Source organism: Triplophysa dalaica, chromosome 22 (assembly GCF_015846415.1).
Source record: "Triplophysa dalaica isolate WHDGS20190420 chromosome 22, ASM1584641v1, whole genome shotgun sequence".
NCBI classification, from domain to species: domain Eukaryota; kingdom Metazoa; phylum Chordata; class Actinopteri; order Cypriniformes; family Nemacheilidae; genus Triplophysa; species Triplophysa dalaica.
The window spans coordinates 19088472-19107263 of record NC_079563.1 but is presented as its reverse complement, the minus strand read 5'-3'; the positions used below and the strand labels follow the sequence as shown (position 1 = coordinate 19107263).

General features: G+C 40.8%; 1 protein-coding gene and 24 non-coding genes across 25 annotated transcripts in view; 1 reads left to right on the top strand and 24 right to left on the bottom strand.

Annotated features, from left to right (window-relative positions):
* Nucleotides 1-18792, top strand: part of lrrc75bb (leucine rich repeat containing 75Bb) — a 108854-nt gene that overhangs the window by 82657 nt on the left and 7405 nt on the right. The gene's annotated exons all lie outside the window — the stretch shown is intronic.
* On the bottom strand, nt 6765-6835 carry trnag-gcc (transfer RNA glycine (anticodon GCC)). The gene has a single exon. It is a non-coding gene; the product is annotated as a tRNA-Gly (tRNA).
* trnag-gcc (transfer RNA glycine (anticodon GCC)) lies at nt 7157-7227 on the bottom strand. Its single transcript has one exon. It is a non-coding gene; the product is annotated as a tRNA-Gly (tRNA).
* On the bottom strand, nt 7630-7700 carry trnag-gcc (transfer RNA glycine (anticodon GCC)). Its single transcript has one exon. It is a non-coding gene; the product is annotated as a tRNA-Gly (tRNA).
* Nucleotides 8604-8674, bottom strand: trnag-gcc (transfer RNA glycine (anticodon GCC)). Its single transcript has one exon. It is a non-coding gene; the product is annotated as a tRNA-Gly (tRNA).
* trnag-gcc (transfer RNA glycine (anticodon GCC)) lies at nt 8892-8962 on the bottom strand. Its single transcript has one exon. It is a non-coding gene; the product is annotated as a tRNA-Gly (tRNA).
* Nucleotides 9076-9146, bottom strand: trnag-gcc (transfer RNA glycine (anticodon GCC)). Its single transcript has one exon. It is a non-coding gene; the product is annotated as a tRNA-Gly (tRNA).
* Nucleotides 9468-9538, bottom strand: trnag-gcc (transfer RNA glycine (anticodon GCC)). The gene has a single exon. It is a non-coding gene; the product is annotated as a tRNA-Gly (tRNA).
* Nucleotides 9860-9930, bottom strand: trnag-gcc (transfer RNA glycine (anticodon GCC)). Its single transcript has one exon. It is a non-coding gene; the product is annotated as a tRNA-Gly (tRNA).
* trnag-gcc (transfer RNA glycine (anticodon GCC)) lies at nt 10436-10506 on the bottom strand. Its single transcript has one exon. It is a non-coding gene; the product is annotated as a tRNA-Gly (tRNA).
* On the bottom strand, nt 11483-11553 carry trnag-gcc (transfer RNA glycine (anticodon GCC)). The gene has a single exon. It is a non-coding gene; the product is annotated as a tRNA-Gly (tRNA).
* Nucleotides 11666-11736, bottom strand: trnag-gcc (transfer RNA glycine (anticodon GCC)). The gene has a single exon. It is a non-coding gene; the product is annotated as a tRNA-Gly (tRNA).
* On the bottom strand, nt 12634-12704 carry trnag-gcc (transfer RNA glycine (anticodon GCC)). Its single transcript has one exon. It is a non-coding gene; the product is annotated as a tRNA-Gly (tRNA).
* On the bottom strand, nt 13210-13280 carry trnag-gcc (transfer RNA glycine (anticodon GCC)). Its single transcript has one exon. It is a non-coding gene; the product is annotated as a tRNA-Gly (tRNA).
* trnag-gcc (transfer RNA glycine (anticodon GCC)) lies at nt 13892-13962 on the bottom strand. Its single transcript has one exon. It is a non-coding gene; the product is annotated as a tRNA-Gly (tRNA).
* Nucleotides 14364-14434, bottom strand: trnag-gcc (transfer RNA glycine (anticodon GCC)). The gene has a single exon. It is a non-coding gene; the product is annotated as a tRNA-Gly (tRNA).
* On the bottom strand, nt 14756-14826 carry trnag-gcc (transfer RNA glycine (anticodon GCC)). The gene has a single exon. It is a non-coding gene; the product is annotated as a tRNA-Gly (tRNA).
* trnag-gcc (transfer RNA glycine (anticodon GCC)) lies at nt 15229-15299 on the bottom strand. Its single transcript has one exon. It is a non-coding gene; the product is annotated as a tRNA-Gly (tRNA).
* trnag-gcc (transfer RNA glycine (anticodon GCC)) lies at nt 16203-16273 on the bottom strand. The gene has a single exon. It is a non-coding gene; the product is annotated as a tRNA-Gly (tRNA).
* Nucleotides 16491-16561, bottom strand: trnag-gcc (transfer RNA glycine (anticodon GCC)). Its single transcript has one exon. It is a non-coding gene; the product is annotated as a tRNA-Gly (tRNA).
* trnag-gcc (transfer RNA glycine (anticodon GCC)) lies at nt 16675-16745 on the bottom strand. Its single transcript has one exon. It is a non-coding gene; the product is annotated as a tRNA-Gly (tRNA).
* Nucleotides 17066-17136, bottom strand: trnag-gcc (transfer RNA glycine (anticodon GCC)). The gene has a single exon. It is a non-coding gene; the product is annotated as a tRNA-Gly (tRNA).
* On the bottom strand, nt 17853-17923 carry trnag-gcc (transfer RNA glycine (anticodon GCC)). Its single transcript has one exon. It is a non-coding gene; the product is annotated as a tRNA-Gly (tRNA).
* Nucleotides 18325-18395, bottom strand: trnag-gcc (transfer RNA glycine (anticodon GCC)). Its single transcript has one exon. It is a non-coding gene; the product is annotated as a tRNA-Gly (tRNA).
* On the bottom strand, nt 18717-18787 carry trnag-gcc (transfer RNA glycine (anticodon GCC)). Its single transcript has one exon. It is a non-coding gene; the product is annotated as a tRNA-Gly (tRNA).

Here is an 18792-nt window from a genome sequence, read left to right as displayed (position 1 = left end):
TTGATATGCATTGGCCGGGAATCGGACCCGGGTCTCCCGCGTGGCAGGCGAGAATTCTACCACTGAACCACCAATGCTTCTGATGGTGACTTTTTGACTAAGTTTCAGCAGTTTTTACCAATCTGTAGTGGAGATTTTAAACTTAATTTGTGGAGGTTTTAAACTTTGTGACCTCAAAATCCCATTGATCTGCATTGGCCGGGAATCGGACCCGGGTCTCCCGCGTGGCAGGCGAGAATTCTACCACTGAACCACCAATGCTTCTGATGGTGACTTTTTGACTAAGTTTCAGCAGTTTTTACCAATCTGTACTGGAGATTTTAAACTTAATTTGTGGAGGTTTTGAACTGAGTGAACCACCAATGCTTCTGATGGTGACTTTTGACTAAGTTTCAACAGTTTTTACAAATCTTTGCTCAAGATTTTGAACACAATTTCAGGAGGTTTTAAACTTTGTGTCCTCGAAAGCTCATTGATATGCATTGGCCGGGAATCGGACCCGGGTCTCCCGCGTAGCAGGCGAGAATTCTACCACTGAACCACCAATGCTTCTGATGGTGACTTTTTGACTAAGTTTCAGCAGTTTTTACCAATCTGTACTGGAGATTTTAAACTTAATTTGTGGAGGTTTTGAACTGAGTGAACCACCATTGCTTCTGATGGTGACTTTTGACTAAGTTTCAACAGATTTTACCAATCTGTATTGTAAATTTAGAATTTAATTTCTGGAGGTTTTGAACTTTGTGTCCTCAAAAGCTTATTGATATGCATTGGCCGGGAATCGGACCCGGGTCTCCCGCGTGGCAGGCGAGAATTCTACCACTGAACCACCAATGCTTCTGATGGTGACTTTTTGACTAAGTTTCAGCAGTTCTTACCAATCTGTACTGGAAATTTTGAATTTAATTTCTGGAGGTTTTGAACTTTGTGTCCTCAAAAGCTCATTGATATGCATTGGCCGGGAATCGGACCCGGGTCTCCCGCGTGGCAGGCGAGAATTCTACCACTGAACCACCAATGCTTCTGATGGTGACTTTTTGACTAAGTTTCAGCAGTTTTTACCAATCTGTAGTGGAGATTTTAAACTTAATTTGTGGAGGTTTTAAACTTTGTGACCTCAAAAATCCATTGATTTGCATTGGCCGGGAATCGGACCCGGGTCTCCCGCGTGGCAGGCGAGAATTCTACCACTGAACCACCAATGCTTCTGATGGTGACTTTTGACTAAGTTTCAACAGATTTTACCAATCTGTACTGGAAATTTTGAATTTAATTTCTGGAGGTTTTGAACTTTGTGTCCTCAAAAGCTCATTGATATGCATTGGCCGGGAATCGGACCCGGGTCTCCCGCGTGGCAGGCGAGAATTCTACCACTGAACCACCAATGCTTCTGATGGTGACTTTTGACTAAGTTTCAACAGATTTTACCAATCTGTATTGTAAATTTTTAATTTAATTTCTGGAGGTTTTGAACTTTGTGTCCTCAAAAGCTTATTGATATGCATTGGCCGGGAATCGGACCCGGGTCTCCCGCGTGGCAGGCGAGAATTCTACCACTGAACCACCAATGCTTCTGATGGGGATTTTTTGACTAAGTTTCAGCAGTTTTTACAAACCTTTACTCAAGATTTTGAACATAATTTCAGGAGGTTTTAAACTTTGTGTCCTCGAAAGCTCATAGATATGCATTGGCCGGGAATCGGACCCGGGTCTCCCGCGTGGCAGGCGAGAATTCTACCACTGAACCACCAATGCTTCTGATGGGGATTTTTTGACTAAGTTTCAGCAGTTTTAACCAATCTGTACTGGAGATTTTAAACTTAATTTCAGGAGGTTTTAAACTTTGTGTCCTCGAAAGCTCATTGATATGCATTGGCCGGGAATCGGACCCGGGTCTCCCGCGTGGCAGGCGAGAATTCTACCACTGAACCACCAATGCTTCTGATGGTGACTTTTTGACTAAGTTTCAGCAGTTTTAACTAATCTGTACTGGAGATTTTAAACTTAATTTCTGGAGGTTTTAAACTTTGTGACCTCAAAAATCCATTGATCTGCATTGGCCGGGAATCGGACCCGGGTCTCCCGCGTGGCAGGCGAGAATTCTACCACTGAACCACCAATGCTTCTGATGGAGACTTTTTTACTAAGTTTCAGCAGTTTTTACCAATCTGTAGTGGAGATTTTAAACTTAATTTCTGGAGGTTTTGAACTGAGTGAACCACCAATGCTTCTGATGGTGACTTTTGACTAAGTTTCAGCAGTTTTTACCAATCTGTAGTGGAGATTTTAAACTTAATTTCTGGAGGTTTTGAACTGAGTGAACCACCAATGCTTCTGATGGTGAATTTTGACATAGTTTCAGCAGTTTTAAACAATCTGTACTGGAGATTTTAAACTTATTATCTGGAAGTTTTAAACTTTGTGACCTCAAAAATCCATTGATCTGCATTGGCCGGGAATCGGACCCGGGTCTCCCGCGTGGCAGGCGAGAATTCTACCACTGAACCACCAATGCTTCTGATGGGGATTTTTTGACTAAGTTTCAGCAGTTTTTACAAACCTTTACTCAAGATTTTGAACATAATTTCAGGAGGTTTTAAACTTTGTGTCCTCGAAAGCTCATAGATATGCATTGGCCGGGAATCGGACCCGGGTATCCCGCGTGGCAGGAGAGAATTCTACCACTGAACCACCAATGCTTCTGATGGTGACTTTTTGACTAAGTTTCAGCAGTTTTTACCAATCTGTAGTGGAGATTTTAAACTTAATTTGTGGAGGTTTTGAACTGAGTGAACCACCAATGCTTCTGATGGTGACTTTTGACTAAATTTCAGCAGTTTTTACCAATCTGTAGTGGAGATTTTAAACTTAATTTCTGGAGGTTTTGAACTGAGTGAACCACCAATGCTTCTCATGGTGAATTTTGACATAGTTTCAGCAGTTTTAAACAATCTGTACTGGAGATTTTAAACTTATTATCTGGAAGTTTTAAACTTTGTGACCTCAAAAATCCATTGATCTGCATTGGCCGGGAATCGGACCCGGGTCTCCCGCGTGGCAGGCGAGAATTCTACCACTGAACCACCAATGCTTCTGATGGGGATTTTTTGACTAAGTTTCAGCAGTTTTTACAAACCTTTACTCAAGATTTTGAACATAATTTCAGGAGGTTTTAAACTTTGTGTCCTCGAAAGCTCATAGATATGCATTGGCCGGGAATCGGACCCGGGTATCCCGCGTGGCAGGCGAGAATTCTACCACTGAACCACCAATGCTTCTGATGGTGACTTTTTGACTAAGTTTCAGCAGTTTTTACCAATCTGTAGTGGAGATTTTAAACTTAATTTGTGGAGGTTTTGAACTGAGTGAACCACCAATGCTTCTGATGGTGACTTTTGACTAAATTTCAGCAGTTTTTACCAATCTGTAGTGGAGATTTTAAACTTAATTTCTGGAGGTTTTGAACTGAGTGAACCACCAATGCTTCTCATGGTGAATTTTGACATAGTTTCAGCAGTTTTAAACAATCTGTACTGGAGATTTTAAACTTATTATCTGGAAGTTTTAAACTTTGTGTCCTCGAAAGCTCATAGATATGCATTGGCCGGGAATCGGACCCGGGTATCCCGCGTGGCAGGCGAGAATTCTACCACTGAACCACCAATGCTTCTGATGGTGACTTTTTGACTAAGTTTCAGCAGTTTTTACCAATCTGTAGTGGAGATTTTAAACTTAATTTGTGGAGGTTTTGAACTGAGTGAACCACCAATGCTTCTGATGGTGACTTTTGACTAAATTTCAGCAGTTTTTACCAATCTGTAGTGGAGATTTTAAACTTAATTTGTGGAGGTTTTAAACTTTGTGACCTCAAAAATCCATTGATCTGCATTGGCCGGAAATCGGACCCGGGTCTCCCGCGTGGCAGGCGAGAATTCTCCCACTGAACCACCAATGCCTCTGATGGTGACTTTTGACTAAGTTTCAGCAGTTTTTACAAACCTTTACTCAAGATTTTGAACATAATTTCAGGAGGTTTTAAACTTTGTGTCCTCGAAAGCTCATAGATATGCATTGGCCGGGAATCGGACCCGGGTCTCCCGCGTGGCAGGCGAGAATTCTACCACTGAACCACCAATGCTTCTCATGGTGAATTTTGACATAGTTTCAGCAGTTTTAAACAATCTGTACTGGAGATTTTAAACTTATTATCTGGAAGTTTTAAACTTTGTGACCTCAAAAATCCATTGATCTGCATTGGCCGGGAATCGGACCCGGGTCTCCCGCGTGGCAGGCGAGAATTCTACCACTGAACCACCAATGCTTCTGATGGGGATTTTTTGACTAAGTTTCAGCAGTTTTTACAAACCTTTACTCAAGATTTTGAACATAATTTCAGGAGGTTTTAAACTTTGTGTCCTCGAAAGCTCATAGATATGCATTGGCCGGGAATCGGACCCGGGTATCCCGCGTGGCAGGCGAGAATTCTACCACTGAACCACCAATGCTTCTGATGGTGACTTTTTGACTAAGTTTCAGCAGTTTTTACCAATCTGTAGTGGAGATTTTAAACTTAATTTGTGGAGGTTTTGAACTGAGTGAACCACCAATGCTTCTGATGGTGACTTTTGACTAAATTTCAGCAGTTTTTACCAATCTGTAGTGGAGATTTTAAACTTAATTTCTGGAGGTTTTGAACTGAGTGAACCACCAATGCTTCTCATGGTGAATTTTGACATAGTTTCAGCAGTTTTAAACAATCTGTACTGGAGATTTTAAACTTATTATCTGGAAGTTTTAAACTTTGTGTCCTCGAAAGCTCATAGATATGCATTGGCCGGGAATCGGACCCGGGTATCCCGCGTGGCAGGCGAGAATTCTACCACTGAACCACCAATGCTTCTGATGGTGACTTTTTGACTAAGTTTCAGCAGTTTTTACCAATCTGTAGTGGAGATTTTAAACTTAATTTGTGGAGGTTTTGAACTGAGTGAACCACCAATGCTTCTGATGGTGACTTTTGACTAAATTTCAGCAGTTTTTACCAATCTGTAGTGGAGATTTTAAACTTAATTTCTGGAGGTTTTGAACTGAGTGAACCACCAATGCTTCTCATGGTGAATTTTGACATAGTTTCAGCAGTTTTAAACAATCTGTACTGGAGATTTTAAACTTATTATCTGGAAGTTTTAAACTTTGTGACCTCAAAAATCCATTGATCTGCATTGGCCGGGAATCGGACCCGGGTCTCCCGCGTGGCAGGCGAGAATTCTACCACTGAACCACCAATGCTTCTGATGGGGATTTTTTGACTAAGTTTCAGCAGTTTTTACAAACCTTTACTCAAGATTTTGAACATAATTTCAGGAGGTTTTAAACTTTGTGTCCTCGAAAGCTCATAGATATGCATTGGCCGGGAATCGGACCCGGGTATCCCGCGTGGCAGGCGAGAATTCTACCACTGAACCACCAATGCTTCTGATGGTGACTTTTTGACTAAGTTTCAGCAGTTTTTACCAATCTGTAGTGGAGATTTTAAACTTAATTTGTGGAGGTTTTGAACTGAGTGAACCACCAATGCTTCTGATGGTGACTTTTGACTAAATTTCAGCAGTTTTTACCAATCTGTAGTGGAGATTTTAAACTTAATTTCTGGAGGTTTTGAACTGAGTGAACCACCAATGCTTCTCATGGTGAATTTTGACATAGTTTCAGCAGTTTTAAACAATCTGTACTGGAGATTTTAAACTTATTATCTGGAAGTTTTAAACTTTGTGACCTCAAAAATCCATTGATCTGCATTGGCCGGGAATCGGACCCGGGTCTCCCGCGTGGCAGGCGAGAATTCTACCACTGAACCACCAATGCTTCTGATGGGGATTTTTTGACTAAGTTTCAGCAGTTTTTACCAATCTGTACTGGAGATTTTAAACTTAATTTGTGGAGGTTTTGAACTGAGTGAACCACCAATGCTTCTGATGGTGACTTTTTGACTAAGTTTCAGCAGTTTTTACCAATCTGTACTGGAGATTTTAAACTTAATTTGTGGAGGTTTTGAATTGAGTGAACCACCAATGCTTCTGATGGTGACTTTTGACTAAGTTTCAACAGATTTTACCAATCTGTACTGGAGATTTTAAACTTAATTTGTGGAGGTTTTGAACTGAGTGAACCACCAATGCTTCTGATGGCAATTTTTTGACTAAGTTTCAGCAGTTTTTACAAACCTTTACTCAAGATTTTGAACATAATTTCAGGAGGTTTTAAACTTTGTGTCCTCGAAAGCTCATAGATATGCATTGGCCGGGAATCGGACCCGGGTCTCCCGCGTGGCAGGCGAGAATTCTACCACTGAACCACCAATGCTTCTGATGGGGATTTTTTTACTAAGTTTCAGCAGTTTTTACAAACCTTTACTCAAGATTTTGAACATAATTTCAGGAGGTTTTAAACTTTGTGTCCTCGAAAGCTCATAGATATGCATTGGCCGGGAATCGGACCCGGGTATCCCGCGTGGCAGGCGAGAATTCTACCACTGAACCAGCAATGCTTCTGATGGTGACTTTTTGACTAAGTTTCAGCAGTTTTTACCAATCTGTACTGGAGATTTTAAACTTAATTTGTGGAGGTTTTGAACTGAGTGAACCACCAATGTTTCTGATGGTGACTTTTGACTAAGTTTCAACAGATTTTACCAATCTGTACTGGAAATTTTGAATTTAATTTCTGGAGGTTTTGAACTTTGTGTCCTCAAAAGCTCATTGATATGCATTGGCCGGGAATCGGACCCGGGTCTCCCGCGTGGCAGGCGAGAATTCTACCACTGAACCACCAATGCTTCTGATGGTGACTTTTTGACTAAGTTTCAGCAGTTTTTACCAATCTGTAGTGGAGATTTTAAACTTAATTTGTGGAGGTTTTAAACTGAGTGAACCACCAATGCTTCTGATGGTGACTTTTGACTAAGTTTCAGCAGTTTTTACCAATCTGTAGTGGAGATTTTAAACTTAATTTCTGGAGGTTTTGAACTGAGTGAACCACCAATGCTTCTGATGGTGAATTTTGACATAGTTTCAGCAGTTTTAAACAATCTGTACTGGAGATTTTAAACTTAATTTGTGGAGGTTTTAAGCTTTGTGACCTCAAAAATCCATTGATCTGCATTGGCCGGGAATCGGACCCGGGTCTCCCGCGTGGCAGGCGAGAATTCTACCACTGAACCACCAATGCTTCTGATGGTGACTTTTTGACTAAGTTTCAGCAGTTTTTACAAACCTTTACTCAAGATTTTGAACATAATTTCAGGATGTTTTAAACTTTGTGTCCTCGAAAAGCTCATAGATATGCATTGGGCGGGAATCGGACCCGGGTCTCCCGCGTGGCAGGCGAGAATTCTACCACTGAACCACCAATGCTTCTGATGGTGACTTTTTGACTAAGTTTCAGCAGTTTTTACCAATCTGTAGTGGAGATTTTAAACTTAATTTGTGGAGGTTTTGAACTGAGTGAACCACCAATGCTTCTGATGGTGACTTTTGACTAAGTTTCAACAGTTTTTACAAATCTTTACTCAAGATTTTGAACATAATTTCAGGAGGTTTTATACTTTGTGTCCTCAAAAGCTCATTGATATGCATTGGCCGGGAATCGGACCCGGGTCTCCCGCGTGGCAGGCGAGAATTCTACCACTGAACCACCAATGCTTCTGATGGTGACTTTTTGACTAAGTTTCAGCAGTTTTTACCAATCTGCAGTGGAGATTTTAAACTTAATTTGTGGAGGTTTTAAGCTTTGTGACCTCAAAAATCCATTGATCTGCATTGGCCGGGAATCGGACCCGGGTCTCCCGCGTGGCAGGCGAGAATTCTACCACTGAACCACCAATACTTCTGATGGTGACTTTTTGACTAAATTTCAGCAGTTTTTACCAATCTGTAGTGGAGGTTTTAAACTTAATTTCTGGAGGTTTTGAACTGAGTGAACCACCAATGCTTCTGATGGTGACATTTTGACTAAGTTTCAGCAGTTTTTACCAATCTGTACTGGAGATTTTAAACTTAATTTGTGGAGGTTTTGAACTGAGTGAACCACCAATGCTTCTGATGGTGACTTTTTGACTAAGTTTCAGCAGTTTTTACAAACCTTTACTCAAGATTTTGAACATAATTTCAGGAGGTTTTAAACTTTGTGTCCTCGAAAAGCTCATAGATATGCATTGGGCGGGAATCGGACCCGGGTCTCCCGCGTGGCAGGCGAGAATTCTACCACTGAACCACCAATGCTTCTGATGGTGACTTTTTGGCTAAGTTTCAGCAGTTTTTACCAATCTGTAGTGGAGATTTTAAACTTAATTTGTGGAGGTTTTGAACTGAGTGAACCACCAATGCTTCTGATGGTGACATTTTGACTAAGTTTCAGCAGTTTTTACCAATCTGTACTGGAGATTTTAAACTTAATTTGTGGAGGTTTTGAACTGAGTGAACCACCGATGCTTCTGATGGTGACTTTTTGACTAAGTTTCAGCAGTTTTTACAAACCTTTACTCAAGATTTTGAACATAATTTCAGGAGGTTTTAAACTTTGTGTCCTCGAAAAGCTCATAGATATGCATTGGCCGGGAATCGGACCCGGGTCTCCCGCGTGGCAGGCGAGAATTCTACCACTGAACCACCAATGCTTCTGATGGTGACTTTTTGACTAAGTTTCAGCAGTTTTTACCAATCTGTACTGGAGATTTTAAACTTAATTTGTGGAGGTTTTGAACTGAGTGAACCACCAATGCTTCTGATGGTGACTTTTGACTAAGTTTCAACAGTTTTTACAAATCTTTGCTCAAGATTTTGAACACAATTTCAGGAGGTTTTAAACTTTGTGTCCTCGAAAGCTCATTGATATGCATTGGCCGGGAATCGGACCCGGGTCTCCCGCGTGGCAGGCGAGAATTCTACCACTGAACCACCAATGCTTCTGATGGTGACTTTTTGACTAAGTTTCAGCAGTTTTAACTAATCTGTACTGGAGATTTTAAACTTAATTTCTGGAGGTTTTAAACTTTGTGACCTCAAAAATCCATTGATCTGCATTGGCCGGGAATCGGACCCGGGTCTCCCGCGTGGCAGGCGAGAATTCTACCACTGAACCACCAATGCTTCTGATGGTGACTTTTTGACTAAGTTTCAGCAGTTTTTACCAATCTGTAGTGGAGATTTTAAACTTAATTTGTGGAGGTTTTGAACTGAGTGAACCACCAATGCTTCTGATGGTGACTTTTGACTAAATTTCAGCAGTTTTTACCAATCTGTAGTGGAGATTTTAAACTTAATTTGTGGAGGTTTTGAACTGAGTGAACCACCAATGCTTCTCATGGTGAATTTTGACATAGTTTCAGCAGTTTTAAACAATCTGTACTGGAGATTTTAAACTTATTATCTGGAAGTTTTAAACTTTGTGACCTCAAAAATCCATTGATCTGCATTGGCCGGGAATCGGACCCGGGTCTCCCGCGTGGCAGGCGAGAATTCTACCACTGAACCACCAATGCTTCTGATGGAGACTTTTTTACTAAGTTTCAGCAGTTTTTACCAATCTGTAGTGGAGATTTTAAACTTAATTTCTGGAGGTTTTGAACTGAGTGAACCACCAATGCTTCTGATGGTGACTTTTGACTAAGTTTCAGCAGTTTTTACCAATCTGTAGTGGAGATTTTAAACTTAATTTCTGGAGGTTTTGAACTGAGTGAACCACCAATGCTTCTGATGGTGAATTTTGACATAGTTTCAGCAGTTTTAAACAATCTGTACTGGAGATTTTAAACTTATTATCTGGAAGTTTTAAACTTTGTGACCTCAAAAATCCATTGATCTGCATTGGCCGGGAATCGGACCCGGGTCTCCCGCGTGGCAGGCGAGAATTCTACCACTGAACCACCAATGCTTCTGATGGGGATTTTTTGACTAAGTTTCAGCAGTTTTTACAAACCTTTACTCAAGATTTTGAACATAATTTCAGGAGGTTTTAAACTTTGTGTCCTCGAAAGCTCATAGATATGCATTGGCCGGGAATCGGACCCGGGTATCCCGCGTGGCAGGAGAGAATTCTACCACTGAACCACCAATGCTTCTGATGGTGACTTTTTGACTAAGTTTCAGCAGTTTTTACCAATCTGTAGTGGAGATTTTAAACTTAATTTGTGGAGGTTTTGAACTGAGTGAACCACCAATGCTTCTGATGGTGACTTTTGACTAAATTTCAGCAGTTTTTACCAATCTGTAGTGGAGATTTTAAACTTAATTTCTGGAGGTTTTGAACTGAGTGAACCACCAATGCTTCTCATGGTGAATTTTGACATAGTTTCAGCAGTTTTAAACAATCTGTACTGGAGATTTTAAACTTATTATCTGGAAGTTTTAAACTTTGTGACCTCAAAAATCCATTGATCTGCATTGGCCGGGAATCGGACCCGGGTCTCCCGCGTGGCAGGCGAGAATTCTACCACTGAACCACCAATGCTTCTGATGGGGATTTTTTGACTAAGTTTCAGCAGTTTTTACAAACCTTTACTCAAGATTTTGAACATAATTTCAGGAGGTTTTAAACTTTGTGTCCTCGAAAGCTCATAGATATGCATTGGCCGGGAATCGGACCCGGGTATCCCGCGTGGCAGGCGAGAATTCTACCACTGAACCACCAATGCTTCTGATGGTGACTTTTTGACTAAGTTTCAGCAGTTTTTACCAATCTGTAGTGGAGATTTTAAACTTAATTTGTGGAGGTTTTGAACTGAGTGAACCACCAATGCTTCTGATGGTGACTTTTGACTAAATTTCAGCAGTTTTTACCAATCTGTAGTGGAGATTTTAAACTTAATTTCTGGAGGTTTTGAACTGAGTGAACCACCAATGCTTCTCATGGTGAATTTTGACATAGTTTCAGCAGTTTTAAACAATCTGTACTGGAGATTTTAAACTTATTATCTGGAAGTTTTAAACTTTGTGTCCTCGAAAGCTCATAGATATGCATTGGCCGGGAATCGGACCCGGGTATCCCGCGTGGCAGGCGAGAATTCTACCACTGAACCACCAATGCTTCTGATGGTGACTTTTTGACTAAGTTTCAGCAGTTTTTACCAATCTGTAGTGGAGATTTTAAACTTAATTTGTGGAGGTTTTGAACTGAGTGAACCACCAATGCTTCTGATGGTGACTTTTGACTAAATTTCAGCAGTTTTTACCAATCTGTAGTGGAGATTTTAAACTTAATTTGTGGAGGTTTTAAACTTTGTGACCTCAAAAATCCATTGATCTGCATTGGCCGGAAATCGGACCCGGGTCTCCCGCGTGGCAGGCGAGAATTCTCCCACTGAACCACCAATGCCTCTGATGGTGACTTTTGACTAAGTTTCAGCAGTTTTTACAAACCTTTACTCAAGATTTTGAACATAATTTCAGGAGGTTTTAAACTTTGTGTCCTCGAAAGCTCATAGATATGCATTGGCCGGGAATCGGACCCGGGTCTCCCGCGTGGCAGGCGAGAATTCTACCACTGAACCACCAATGCTTCTCATGGTGAATTTTGACATAGTTTCAGCAGTTTTAAACAATCTGTACTGGAGATTTTAAACTTATTATCTGGAAGTTTTAAACTTTGTGACCTCAAAAATCCATTGATCTGCATTGGCCGGGAATCGGACCCGGGTCTCCCGCGTGGCAGGCGAGAATTCTACCACTGAACCACCAATGCTTCTGATGGGGATTTTTTGACTAAGTTTCAGCAGTTTTTACAAACCTTTACTCAAGATTTTGAACATAATTTCAGGAGGTTTTAAACTTTGTGTCCTCGAAAGCTCATAGATATGCATTGGCCGGGAATCGGACCCGGGTATCCCGCGTGGCAGGCGAGAATTCTACCACTGAACCACCAATGCTTCTGATGGTGACTTTTTGACTAAGTTTCAGCAGTTTTTACCAATCTGTAGTGGAGATTTTAAACTTAATTTGTGGAGGTTTTGAACTGAGTGAACCACCAATGCTTCTGATGGTGACTTTTGACTAAATTTCAGCAGTTTTTACCAATCTGTAGTGGAGATTTTAAACTTAATTTCTGGAGGTTTTGAACTGAGTGAACCACCAATGCTTCTCATGGTGAATTTTGACATAGTTTCAGCAGTTTTAAACAATCTGTACTGGAGATTTTAAACTTATTATCTGGAAGTTTTAAACTTTGTGTCCTCGAAAGCTCATAGATATGCATTGGCCGGGAATCGGACCCGGGTATCCCGCGTGGCAGGCGAGAATTCTACCACTGAACCACCAATGCTTCTGATGGTGACTTTTTGACTAAGTTTCAGCAGTTTTTACCAATCTGTAGTGGAGATTTTAAACTTAATTTGTGGAGGTTTTGAACTGAGTGAACCACCAATGCTTCTGATGGTGACTTTTGACTAAATTTCAGCAGTTTTTACCAATCTGTAGTGGAGATTTTAAACTTAATTTCTGGAGGTTTTGAACTGAGTGAACCACCAATGCTTCTCATGGTGAATTTTGACATAGTTTCAGCAGTTTTAAACAATCTGTACTGGAGATTTTAAACTTATTATCTGGAAGTTTTAAACTTTGTGACCTCAAAAATCCATTGATCTGCATTGGCCGGGAATCGGACCCGGGTCTCCCGCGTGGCAGGCGAGAATTCTACCACTGAACCACCAATGCTTCTGATGGGGATTTTTTGACTAAGTTTCAGCAGTTTTTACAAACCTTTACTCAAGATTTTGAACATAATTTCAGGAGGTTTTAAACTTTGTGTCCTCGAAAGCTCATAGATATGCATTGGCCGGGAATCGGACCCGGGTATCCCGCGTGGCAGGCGAGAATTCTACCACTGAACCACCAATGCTTCTGATGGTGACTTTTTGACTAAGTTTCAGCAGTTTTTACCAATCTGTAGTGGAGATTTTAAACTTAATTTGTGGAGGTTTTGAACTGAGTGAACCACCAATGCTTCTGATGGTGACTTTTGACTAAATTTCAGCAGTTTTTACCAATCTGTAGTGGAGATTTTAAACTTAATTTCTGGAGGTTTTGAACTGAGTGAACCACCAATGCTTCTCATGGTGAATTTTGACATAGTTTCAGCAGTTTTAAACAATCTGTACTGGAGATTTTAAACTTATTATCTGGAAGTTTTAAACTTTGTGACCTCAAAAATCCATTGATCTGCATTGGCCGGGAATCGGACCCGGGTCTCCCGCGTGGCAGGCGAGAATTCTACCACTGAACCACCAATGCTTCTGATGGGGATTTTTTGACTAAGTTTCAGCAGTTTTTACAAACCTTTACTCAAGATTTTGAACATAATTTCAGGAGGTTTTAAACTTTGTGTCCTCGAAAGCTCATAGATATGCATTGGCCGGGAATCGGACCCGGGCATCCCGCGTGGCAGGCGAGAATTCTACCACTGAACCAGCAATGCTTCTGATGGTGACTTTTTGACTAAGTTTCAGCAGTTTTTACCAATCTGTACTGGAGATTTTAAACTTAATTTGTGGAGGTTTTGAACTGAGTGAACCACCAATGCTTCTGATGGTGACTTTTTGACTAAGTTTCAGCAGTTTTTACCAATCTGTACTGGAGATTTTAAACTTAATTTGTGGAGGTTTTGAATTGAGTGAACCACCAATGCTTCTGATGGTGACTTTTGACTAAGTTTCAACAGATTTTACCAATCTGTACTGGAGATTTTAAACTTAATTTGTGGAGGTTTTGAACTGAGTGAACCACCAATGCTTCTGATGGCAATTTTTTGACTAAGTTTCAGCAGTTTTTACAAACCTTTACTCAAGATTTTGAACATAATTTCAGGAGGTTTTAAACTTTGTGTCCTCGAAAGCTCATAGATATGCATTGGCCGGGAATCGGACCCGGGTCTCCCGCGTGGCAGGCGAGAATTCTACCACTGAACCACCAATGCTTCTGATGGGGATTTTTTTACTAAGTTTCAGCAGTTTTTACAAACCTTTACTCAAGATTTTGAACATAATTTCAGGAGGTTTTAAACTTTGTGTCCTCGAAAGCTCATAGATATGCATTGGCCGGGAATCGGACCCGGGTATCCCGCGTGGCAGGCGAGAATTCTACCACTGAACCAGCAATGCTTCTGATGGTGACTTTTTGACTAAGTTTCAGCAGTTTTTACCAATCTGTACTGGAGATTTTAAACTTAATTTGTGGAGGTTTTGAACTGAGTGAACCACCAATGTTTCTGATGGTGACTTTTGACTAAGTTTCAACAGATTTTACCAATCTGTACTGGAAATTTTGAATTTAATTTCTGGAGGTTTTGAACTTTGTGTCCTCAAAAGCTCATTGATATGCATTGGCCGGGAATCGGACCCGGGTCTCCCGCGTGGCAGGCGAGAATTCTACCACTGAACCACCAATGCTTCTGATGGTGACTTTTTGACTAAGTTTCAGCAGTTTTTACCAATCTGTAGTGGAGATTTTAAACTTAATTTGTGGAGGTTTTAAACTGAGTGAACCACCAATGCTTCTGATGGTGACTTTTGACTAAGTTTCAGCAGTTTTTACCAATCTGTAGTGGAGATTTTAAACTTAATTTCTGGAGGTTTTGAACTGAGTGAACCACCAATGCTTCTGATGGTGAATTTTGACATAGTTTCAGCAGTTTTAAACAATCTGTACTGGAGATTTTAAACTTAATTTGTGGAGGTTTTAAGCTTTGTGACCTCAAAAATCCATTGATCTGCATTGGCCGGGAATCGGACCCGGGTCTCCCGCGTGGCAGGCGAGAATTCTACCACTGAACCACCAATGCTTCTGATGGTGACTTTTTGACTAAGTTTCAGCAGTTTTTACAAACCTTTACTCAAGATTTTGAACATAATTTCAGGATGTTTTAAACTTTGTGTCCTCGAAAAGCTCATAGATATGCATTGGGCGGGAATCGGACCCGGGTCTCCCGCGTGGCAGGCGAGAATTCTACCACTGAACCACCAATGCTTCTGATGGTGACTTTTTGACTAAGTTTCAGCAGTTTTTACCAATCTGTAGTGGAGATTTTAAACTTAATTTGTGGAGGTTTTGAACTGAGTGAACCACCAATGCTTCTGATGGTGACTTTTGACTAAGTTTCAACAGTTTTTACAAATCTTTACTCAAGATTTTGAACATAATTTCAGGAGGTTTTATACTTTGTGTCCTCAAAAGCTCATTGATATGCATTGGCCGGGAATCGGACCCGGGTCTCCCGCGTGGCAGGCGAGAATTCTACCACTGAACCACCAATGCTTCTGATGGTGACTTTTTGACTAAGTTTCAGCAGTTTTTACCAATCTGCAGTGGAGATTTTAAACTTAATTTGTGGAGGTTTTAAGCTTTGTGACCTCAAAAATCCATTGATCTGCATTGGCCGGGAATCGGACCCGGGTCTCCCGCGTGGCAGGCGAGAATTCTACCACTGAACCACCAATACTTCTGATGGTGACTTTTTGACTAAATTTCAGCAGTTTTTACCAATCTGTAGTGGAGGTTTTAAACTTAATTTCTGGAGGTTTTGAACTGAGTGAACCACCAATGCTTCTGATGGTGACATTTTGACTAAGTTTCAGCAGTTTTTACCAATCTGTACTGGAGATTTTAAACTTAATTTGTGGAGGTTTTGAACTGAGTGAACCACCAATGCTTCTGATGGTGACTTTTTGACTAAGTTTCAGCAGTTTTTACAAACCTTTACTCAAGATTTTGAACATAATTTCAGGAGGTTTTAAACTTTGTGTCCTCGAAAAGCTCATAGATATGCATTGGGCGGGAATCGGACCCGGGTCTCCCGCGTGGCAGGCGAGAATTCTACCACTGAACCACCAATGCTTCTGATGGTGACTTTTTGGCTAAGTTTCAGCAGTTTTTACCAATCTGTAGTGGAGATTTTAAACTTAATTTGTGGAGGTTTTGAACTGAGTGAACCACCAATGCTTCTGATGGTGACATTTTGACTAAGTTTCAGCAGTTTTTACCAATCTGTACTGGAGATTTTAAACTTAATTTGTGGAGGTTTTGAACTGAGTGAACCACCGATGCTTCTGATGGTGACTTTTTGACTAAGTTTCAGCAGTTTTTACAAACCTTTACTCAAGATTTTGAACATAATTTCAGGAGGTTTTAAACTTTGTGTCCTCGAAAAGCTCATAGATATGCATTGGCCGGGAATCGGACCCGGGTCTCCCGCGTGGCAGGCGAGAATTCTACCACTGAACCACCAATGCTTCTGATGGTGACTTTTTGACTAAGTTTCAGCAGTTTTTACCAATCTGTACTGGAGATTTTAAACTTAATTTGTGGAGGTTTTGAACTGAGTGAACCACCAATGCTTCTGATGGTGACTTTTGACTAAGTTTCAACAGTTTTTACAAATCTTTGCTCAAGATTTTGAACACAATTTCAGGAGGTTTTAAACTTTGTGTCCTCGAAAGCTCATTGATATGCATTGGCCGGGAATCGGACCCGGGTCTCCCGCGTGGCAGGCGAGAATTCTACCACTGAACCACCAATGCTTCTGATGGTGACTTTTTGACTAAGTTTCAGCAGTTTTAACTAATCTGTACTGGAGATTTTAAACTTAATTTCTGGAGGTTTTAAACTTTGTGACCTCAAAAATCCATTGATCTGCATTGGCCGGGAATCGGACCCGGGTCTCCCGCGTGGCAGGCGAGAATTCTACCACTGAACCACCAATGCTTCTGATGGTGACTTTTTGACTAAGTTTCAGCAGTTTTTACCAATCTGTAGTGGAGATTTTAAACTTAATTTGTGGAGGTTTTGAACTGAGTGAACCACCAATGCTTCTGATGGTGACTTTTGACTAAATTTCAGCAGTTTTTACCAATCTGTAGTGGAGATTTTAAACTTAATTTGTGGAGGTTTTGAACTGAGTGAACCACCAATGCTTCTCATGGTGAATTTTGACATAGTTTCAGCAGTTTTAAACAATCTGTACTGGAGATTTATACTTATTATCTGGAAGTTTTAAACTTTGTGACCTCAAAAATCCATTGATCTGCATTGGCCGGGAATCGGACCCGGGTCTCCCGCGTGGCAGGCGAGAATTCTACCACTGAACCACCAATGCTTCTGATGGTGACTTTTTGACTAAGTTTCAGCAGTTTTTACCAATCTGTAGTGGAGATTTTAAACTTAATTTGTGGAGGTTTTGAACTGAGTGAACCACCAATGCTTCTGATGGGGATTTTTTGACTAAGTTTCAGCAGTTTTTACAAACCTTTACTCAAGATTTTGAACATAATTTCAGGAGGTTTTAAACTTTGTGTCCTCGAAAGCTCATAGATATGCATTGGCCGGGAATCGGACCCGGGTATCCCGCGTGGCAGGCGAGAATTCTACCACTGAACCAGCAATGCTTCTGATGGTGACTTTTTGACTAAGTTTCAGCAGTTTTTACCAATCTGTACTGGAGATTTTAAACTTAATTTGTGGAGGTTTTGAACTGAGTGAACCACCAATGCTTCTGATGGTGACTTTTTGACTAAGTTTCAGCAGTTTTTACCAATCTGTACTGGAGATTTTAAACTTAATTTGTGGAGGTTTTGAATTGAGTGAACCACCAATGCTTCTGATTGTGACTTTTGACTAAGTTTCAACAGATTTTACCAATCTGTACTGGAGATTTTAAACTTAATTTGTGGAGGTTTTGAACTGAGTGAACCACCAATGCTTCTGATGGCAATTTTTTGACTAAGTTTCAGCAGTTTTTACAAACCTTTACTCAAGATTTTGAACATAATTTCAGGAGGTTTTAAACTTTGTGTCCTCGAAAGCTCATATATATGCATTGGCCGGGAATCGGACCCGGGTCTCCCGCGTGGCAGGCGAGAATTCTACCACTGAACCACCAATGCTTCTGATGGGGATTTTTTGACTAAGTTTCAGCAGTTTTTACAAACCTTTACTCAAGATTTTGAACATAATTTCAGGAGGTTTTAAACTTTGTGTCCTCGAAAGCTCATAGATATGCTCTGGCCGGGAATCGGACCCGGGTATCCCGCGTGGCAGGCGAGAATTCTACCACTGAACCAGCAATGCTTCTGATGGTGACTTTTTGACTAAGTTTCAGCAGTTTTTACCAATCTGTACTGGAGATTTTAAACTTAATTTGTGGAGGTTTTGAACTGAGTGAACCACCAATGCTTCTGATGGTGACTTTTGACTAAGTTTCAACAGATTTTACCAATCTGTACTGGAAATTTTGAATTTAATTTCTGGAGGTTTTGAACTTTGTGTCCTCAAAAGCTCATTGATATGCATTGGCCGGGAATCGGACCCGGGTCTCCCGCGTGGCAGGCGAGAATTCTACCACTGAACCACCAATGCTTCTGATGGTGACTTTTTGACTAAGTTTCAGCAGTTTTTACCAATCTGTAGTGGAGATTTTAAACTTAATTTGTGGAGGTTTTAAACTGAGTGAACCACCAATGCTTCTGATGGTGACTTTTGACTAAGTTTCAGCAGTTTTTACCAATCTGTAGTGGAGATTTTAAACTTAATTTCTGGAGGTTTTGAACTGAGTGAACCACCAATGCTTCTGATGGTGAATTTTGACATAGTTTCAGCAGTTTTAAACAATCTGTACTGGAGATTTTAAACTTATTATCTGGAAGTTTTAAACTTTGTGACCTCAAAAATCCATTGATCTGCATTGGCCGGGAATCGGACCCGGGTCTCCCGCGTGGCAGGCGAGAATTCTACCACTGAACCACCAATGCTTCTG